The sequence below is a fragment of the Pongo abelii genome, chromosome 12 (genome assembly GCF_028885655.2).
Source record: "Pongo abelii isolate AG06213 chromosome 12, NHGRI_mPonAbe1-v2.0_pri, whole genome shotgun sequence".
NCBI classification, from domain to species: Eukaryota; Metazoa; Chordata; class Mammalia; order Primates; family Hominidae; genus Pongo; species Pongo abelii.
The window spans coordinates 129326997-129335204 of NC_071997.2; the positions used below are offsets into that span (position 1 = coordinate 129326997).

The 8208-nt window shown below is 48.6% G+C and overlaps 1 protein-coding gene across 2 annotated transcripts in view; it reads right to left on the reverse strand.

Annotated features, from left to right (window-relative positions):
- The window catches only part of ALLC (allantoicase), a 46492-nt gene extending 38656 nt beyond the window's left edge, over positions 1-7836 (reverse strand). Inside the window, exon 1 of one of the 2 annotated variants that reach the window (XM_063713794.1) lies at positions 7614-7836. The gene's annotated coding sequence lies outside the window, so the exon portion shown is untranslated. Of the gene's footprint in view, positions 1-6322; positions 6478-7613 lie in introns of those variants that run through there. The other variant, XM_024242533.2, reaches the window with a different exon arrangement.
- Positions 7837-8208: the final 372 nt, after the last annotated feature.

The window sequence follows — 8208 nt, forward strand, 5'->3', positions numbered from 1 at the left end:
ACTTGGGGTGAAAAATTCTCCATAGCCTTTGTCCTTAGCCTTCCCACAAATTGACGTCCACTCACTGACCCCTGTACCTGCAAGCTTCTCTAGAGAACAGGAGTTGTAAAGAGAGCTTTTCAGCAGCTTCCAAGAAATATTTCCTTAAACTATTTTTATTATTCTCTTGGCCAAGCTCCATTTGCGGTTGAGACCCTGCTACTCGAATGTGTTTAAAATGTGTTACCTTGAGATAAAAGCAAAACAAACAGACGCTTGTAAAATCCTACAGAGAAGGCACCATAGAGATAAGTTTCAAAGGCACATTCACCTCCGGTTGAATAAACCGCTTCCATTTAATAGAAGCAGCAGGGGTGGCAAAGTGGTGGCAGGGGCATAAAATTCAGCCACCGTTTGCTCTGCAGCCTCTCGTATCCTTTTCTACTACTTTGTCTTTAGGCAAAAAAGACAGACCTTTAACTAAGAGAGATGCCCCATCACGAGGTGCTGGGCACGAGGCTCACATGGTTTGGTGCTGGCAGTGGGTGTCTAAGTGTTCCATGGTTGCGCTGACATGGGAACCACTTGCCATATGTGGTATTTAAATTTAAATCTAATGACATTCAAAATCCAGTTCTTCAGTCATATGAGCCACATTTTACGTGCTAGGAAGTTACATGTGGCTGATGGCTACTATACTGAACAGCACAGAAGAGATTTTCCATCATTACAGAAAGTTCTGCCAGACAGCACAGGTGTGTGGTTTTACAAAGCATGTTTGTGCATGTTATAGAAAAGGATCCATTATTTCAATATCCTTTCTTATTAATGACCTTAGAGGTAATAACAATTTTTAGTAGTGATCTTGGAAATTTTCAATAACCATTTATCAATGTAGGAAACCCTCAATGACGCTGCAAAACCACCTATTTGGCTACTTACCATTGAAGACCTACTGTGCACCAGGCAGATACTGTTTCTGACATAGAGTCTTTTTTTTCCAACTTTTAAGTTCAGGGGTACATGTGCAGGATGTGCAGGTTTGTTCCATAGGTAAATGTGTGCCATGGTGGTTTGCTGCACAGATCCTCCCATCACCTAGGTATTAAGCCCAGCACCCATTAGCTATTCTTCATCACTGATGCTCTCCCTCCTCCCGACCTCCGACAGGCGCCAGTGTGTGATGTTCCCCCCAACATGTCTATGTGTTCTCCTTGTTCAGCTCCCACTTATAAGTGAGAACATGCGGTGTTTTGTTTTCTGTTCCCATGTTAGTTTGCTGAGGATGATGGCTTCCAGCTCCATTCATGTTCCTACAAAGGACATGATCTCATTTTTTTATGGCTGCATAGTATTCCATGGTGTATATGTACCATGTTTTCTTTATCCAGTCTATCATTGATGAGCATTTAGGTTGGTTCTATGTCTTTGCTATCATGGATAGTACTGCAGTGAACAGGTGCATGCATGTGTCTTCATAATAGAATGATTTACATTCCTTTGGGTATATACCCAGTAATGGGATTGCTGGGTACAATGGTATTTCTGCCTCTAAAACCACCTTACAGTGCGGGCACTATGTTTCCATACTCTCCATGGAAAGTGAACTCATGTCTTCCTCTGACTCCGAAGCTAGTGCTCTTCCATCACACTGGGGGTCGCAGCCTTGCCAGGCCCCCCAGTAATAAACACTTCACAGGTATATATCCCCTCGCCACTGCAACACAAAGCAGCTTCAGACGTTACATAAGTGAATGAAGACAGCTGTGTTCCAGCAAAACTTTACTTATGGACACTGAAATTTGGATTTCATACCAGTTTTATGTGTCAAGAACTACACTCTTTTGAGAGTAGGGTGACTGCAGGCTACAGGAATGGATTGTACTCAGGTAATGGACACCCTAAATGCCCTGGGCTGATCACCATTCATCATATACACATAACACACTTTCACATATACCCAATACATTTGTAAAATAAAAAATTATATATAAAAAAAAGAATATCAGGGGTTCTTCATGCTGTAACACAGGTTCTGCTGCAGGTGGTGCCTTGAAATTAATCCCTATATCTCATCAGCCATTAATTCCTAAAGCATCCGCTCGTGACTAGGAATGTGCTAATTACAAATGACCTGCCTGCAGGGCCTTGGAGTAAACACTTCCACCCTGTGGTGAGCAGGATGTGCTAATTACAAATGACCAGCCTGCAGGTCCTTGGAGTACACACTTCTGCCCTGTGGTGAGCAGGGTGTGCTCCAGAATGCGTGCTCCCTAATCCTGAGACCTGTGTATTTCTCACCATATATGCAAAGCAGAATTTGCAGACATAACAAAGCCACAGACCCTAAGATGGGCCTGGGTAATTCTGGACGATCTGGGTGGGCCCAGCATCATCACACAAGGTCTTAAAAGCAGGCGACTTTCTCTGGCTGGAAACAGAGAACTGTGGAGCAGAAAAGGAAGTCAGAAAGAATCCAAGTGTGACTTTGAATCAGGCTTCAGAAGAGAGAAGCCACATCATGGCTGAACTCTGAAGCTCAGGGCTCATGGGCAGAGACTTGAGAGAGGCCTTGGGAGGTCAGGGCAGCCCCTGCTGCTGCCAGCAAGGACAGGGGACCTCAGTCCCACCAGCTCGAGGAGCTGGATTCTGCCCACAACCCCAGCAAGGCAGATGAGGATGCTCCCAGAGCCTCTGAGGGGAACCCAGCCCACCTGTATTTTGATTTCAGCCTCCTGAAACCCAGAGCAGAGGGATTCAATGAGCCTACCTGGAGGTCTGCCAAACAGACCATGAGATCAGAAATCTGCATTCTGTAAGACACTAAGGACCTGTAATAATAGCAATATGAAACTATAATACACACCTAGAGCTTTTCATCCAAACTTCTCAACAACCAAGAAGAGTTATCAATCACTACCAAAGTGAAAAGCATCGTCGGAGAGGTGCTAAGAGGTTTAGGCTGAGAGGGGCAATGACCCTTGACAGCTTCCCAAAGCAAAGACTTGCAGCATCTTTTGTGCCTGGTTCACAAGCCCAGGACACTTAACCTGAATTGCAGGGAACAGCCCCAGCGCTGGGGCTCATTCTTTTCCCTCCAGCAGATGGTCCTGGGCCCCAAGCATTTCTCCTAGAACATCGAGCTCCTTTTGTTTCACAGCAGATCCAGCCCAGGCAGCAGCCCCAACAGGCCAAGCTTAATTAAGGCCTTCCCTGAACCCCTGCTTGAGGCTTTTCTGCCAACGACCCAGCAGCTAAATGCTTGGGTGCATTAAGGTCAGATCCCTGGCATGGTTTTCAAAACATATGTGTACCATGAGCCAGGAGCAGAAGGAAGGGAACTGATGTCTCTAAGCATGAACTCTGTAGCTCCATATTTGTTCCCATATCTCCCATACTCCAAGCCTTGGAGTCACACATTATTATACCCATTGCTAAGAAGCTCAGAGACGGGATGGAAGCTCTCAACCAACATCATCCAGCTAATGAACAGGGAGGGGGTCGGGTTGTGAATGCAGATGAGTCCGACCCCAGGCCTATGCTGTTTGAAACCACAGCCCCTCTCACTTTATTATGGAAAAAAACAGTGTTAGATATAAGTTCTAAATTTCTCTTCAAATAATCAATATGTCAGTATGTTCAATTCGTTGCCTTCTACTTTTAAACTTAACTTCCTCATAAAGCAACCTTTTTTGATCACCTGCTCCACCCTGACTCATTCCGATTTCCTGCTCCACCCTGACTCATTCCGATCACCTACTCCACCCTGACTCATTCCGATTTCCTGCTCCACCCTGACTCATTCCGATCACCTACTCCATCCTGACTCATTCCGATTTCCTGCCCTGCTATAACCATTTTTCCCATCAAACCACTCACCCCATCACGCTCTTTAAATTAGCCAATCGGAATTAGTTTAGCCTGTGCGGTCTAACTCTAGCCAATAGGGGAATGACACAGCAGCAGGGGCCACGTGCCTCAGGAATAAGAACCCCTTCCCCTCCCTTGTCCAGGTGTGCGCTCACCATTGCTCCATCTGTGAGGGCACACCCTTCTATAGAAGTAAATGGTCTTGCTGAGAAGAAAAAAGAATTTATATTCAAGTGCTGTTTCTTTTGCGGCACCGAAACTTTATTTATAACAACAGTAAAGGCAGCATCATCTCCCCAAATATCGCAAAATTATTATCTGTGTTCTCCCCATGTCTTAGCCTATTTGTGCTGCTGTAAAGGAATGCTTGAGGCTGGACAATTCATAAAAAAATGGGATTTACTTAGCTCATGGTTCTGCGGGCGGTACAGAAAGCACGGCACTAGCATATGCTTCCAGCGAGGGCCTCAGGCTGCTTCCACTCCTGGTAGGAAGTGAGGGGAGCCAGGTGCAGACACCATAGGGCAGAAGAGGAAGCGTGGGAGGGACGCCAGGCTCCTCCTAACAAGCAGCTCTCACCAGACTAACAGAGGAAGAACCGTCTCACCACCTCCAGAAGGGCGCCAAGCCATTCATGAGGGATCCGCCCCCATGACCCAGACTTCTCCGGCTGGGCCCCACCTCCAACACGGGGGATCAGATTTCACCATGAGGTTTGGGGGGACAAACATCCAAACCATAGCACCCCACAACTTCAAAGGCTGTTATGTGAAAAGTCTCCCCACCCCTAAGATAAAAAAATGTGAGAAAGGAGAGAGACCGTTTAAAGGTGGGCCTCCAGGCCACAGCACAGGCCCAACCAGTGTCTGCTGTGAAAAGGGCCGTGACATTTGTCTTTCCTAAATTTCTCTCCTCAGCCACAAATCCCAAAAGTATCCACAGTGGCCCGTGCTGTGCAGGGCCCCGTGGAGGTTCCCGAGATTCCAGGCAGCCAAGAGCTGGCGGTATAAGGGGCCGTTATCCGCCCTGGTGGAGGTCACAGCTCCACGACTCTTGCGCCATGAGCTTGCTGAGCTCTCTGCTCACTGGTCCCTGCCGTTTCTGTTGATAAAATAGCCAAGGTCTAGGCAAGAAAGGAAGGAGCCACGTGACCTCGGCTGAGGCCACCAGCTCAGCAGCTCACAGTGCTCAGACAGCCTGTTGCAGCTGCTTCTGAGCCCATTGCTACAACCCCTCCCACTGCCTGCTCAAGGGAGCTCTTAAATACATTTTCTGCTGTGGCTGAGACCAGACCCAGGGTCAGCTCTGATGTTTGAGGAACATGCTAAAGCTTTACCTGCAAATTTCAACTTAATCACCACATATGACGAGCATTATCATGGGTTATGGCAAGGCAATGAGGCAATGACTCTCTAAAATAGAGTCATGAAATTTCAGGCAGTCAAGTGGTGTTCACACTATTTTTTCTTTTGAGATTAGCCTTAAAATAAGAAAAGACATGACCAGGCAAGTCTAGGAAGCACAAGAAAGAGAGACCTTCCTCTGACAAGCAGGGAAGGCTGTGCTGATGGAAGAGTTATTCCCTCATAAAGAAGAAAACCTTCAGGGGCTTTGTCATCACTGTCAATAAGTTCCAAAGGAGGCTTTGGCCAAAAGTACGAGATTTATGGTGAAATAATAGAAGCAGTTTGTTCAAGTTTGGGACAAAATTAGAGTGAGCTTGAGCAGGGACTCCGAACAGCCCAAGGCCAACTGCACGAGACCCCTGGCTACCAGCAACTCTTGGTGTATATTTACATTTGGTTCTACTTTGTGACTCTTGTTTTGAATATAGGTTTACTTCACCATGTCCTTAGTTGTTTAGATTTTTTTTTTTTTTTTTTTTTTTTTGAGACACGGTCTCACTCTGTCATCCAGGCTGGAGTACAGTGGCGTGATCTTGGCTCATTGCAACCTCCACCCCAACTCCATCCCAGGCTCAAGCAATTCTCCCATGTCAGCCTCCAAGTAGCTGGGACCACAGGCACGCACCACCATGCCTAGCTATTTTTTTGTATTTTTGGTAGAAATGGGGTCTTGCCATGTTGTCCAGGCTGGTCTCAAACTCCTCAACTCAAGCAATCCACCCACCTCGGCCTCCCAAAGTACAGGGATTACAGGCAAATGAGCCACCGTGCCCAGCCTCTTTAGATTTTTTTTTAAAAGGCCAAAGTCACATGATTTGAAACCAAACAGAGCAGTGACCAGAGCCCAGAAGCCTGACCCGCCTCTGGGGCCCCTCCAGGTGTTTGGGCCACGCCCGATACCAACACAGTTCAACGGCACAAAGTGGCGTCTGCCACCATCTACCCTCTGTCACCTTCCAAGTGTTGAGGGTTTGCTGCATTACTGAAATTCATCTCTGTCACCCTATTCTTTTGGCAAAGCCAACCTTAAAAATAGCAAGGTATTTATAAACCACACTCCAGCTCACCCAGGAGTCAGAAATCCAGTATTCAGAAATGAATCTCTTGCTCCCCAGAAGCCAGCCAAGGTCCCACGGTGCTTGAGTGCCAGGTCAGAGAGAATGTATAGGGGCCTGAGGTAGAGACAGAACTTTGCAGAGATTGGCTGTGCCTGTATGATGTCACAAGGGTTGCAAAGAAATTGGCTGTGCCTGTATGATGTCACAAGGGTTGCAAAGAGATGGAAGTCACAGGGGAGCAGCCCCTCCCTGGAGAAGCCAAGCAGGCCTCTGCAAGACCCTCACACAAGGCCCGAAGCCAGACGTGGTCCCTGCTGGTCCCAGGGCCCTTCCCTGCCCCTAACAAAGCTGCCTCCGGCCACTGGCCTGGGCCTGAAACCCCCACCTTCCTGGTCTGGACAGTAACCTGAGTTAAAGTTTTATCTCTAGATGTCACCTATTCACTAATCATTATTAACTCAAAAAACACTGAGCACACCCAGCAGTGGGTCCTGACCTACTAAAGAAGACAGGGGCCCTTGGGAGGGTTTGGCTAGGGCCCCTCAGCCCCAGAAAAAGTAAATACACACAAAATTTTCATGGAATTTAAAGAAGTCCACAGATGCTTAAGAAAGGGCACCTTGCCAAGCGGATGCTAGGCCCGTGGCATAAAAAACAACACATGCTGCCCGCCTTCAAAGGCCCCACTGTCTGCAGAAGAACTTTCCATGCGGAAAGAAACAGCTGAGCCCAGCTTCGAGGTGCAGTAACAGACGTTGCCTTGCTGTGCCACAGCCACCCTGCGGGGCAAGCTCTCCACTGTGCAGATGAATCAGCTGGGGCCTTGAAAGCAGGAAAGCCACCCGAGGTCACCTGCAGGGAGGGGCTGAGCTGGAACCAGAACCCAGCACCGTGGATGGCGCACACAGGGGCCCTTGGGGCTCCAGAAAGACAACCTGCGTCCCAGGGAGATCCATCACCCACATGCTCCTTTTTCCTTCCCAGGTTTTCTTTCCCCAGGGCCTGACTCGGCCTTCTCCTCCTGAACTCCAGCTTTCCCAGAGGAAAGCAAAGCCATCTGAAAGGCCGGCTCAAGGCCACCTCCAACTGGGAACCCCACCCCCAACCCCAACCCGTCTCTCAGCCCTGCCACCCAGCCGTAGTTAGGACGCGTCCAGCGCCTGTTGTCTGATCTCAGCTCCCCCAGCCTTTGAGTTCACGTTTACACATCTGTCTGCCCATCCAGATGAAATTCTTTAGGAACGAAACCACATCCTATGCTGCCTTCCGTAGCTGACTGTATTTTAATTAATTCACGCACGTGGCTTCGTCCCTGGCAGTTCTTGTCACCCGTGACTTCCCCGCCACAGCAGCGCAGTGCCCCTGCTCGCCACCTCGGATCAGTCACAAAGCTCACAGTGCGGAGAACAGAAGGGCCTATTTTTATCCTTGTGGTTTCGCTAAGCCTAGGCCGTGGCACAGATAAAGCCATGGAAGAAGGCACCCTGACCCCTGCCCTCCACACCCTGACCCCTGCCCTCCACACCCTGACCCCTGCCCTCCACACCGTGACCCCTGCCCTCCACACCCTGACCCCTGCCCTCCACACCCTGACCTCTGCCCTCCACACCGAGCTGGCTCCTACTATCTAATGTGCTTCCAAATCACCTAGGAGCTGGTTAAAGTGCAGATTCTGACGCTGCAGATCTGAGATACGGCCTGAGGCTTGAGATTTCTCCAAGCTCCAGGGCGATGCTGGGGCTGCTGGGCCATGGCCAGAGGTTGAGCACAGGGCTCTGCCAGCTAGCTGCCCCATCCGACATGGCAGCCACTAGCTATGCTAAATTCAATACTTCTCTAACGCTAAAATCAATTTAATTTAGTGAAGTTAAAAGTTTGGATACTCTGTCTTATGA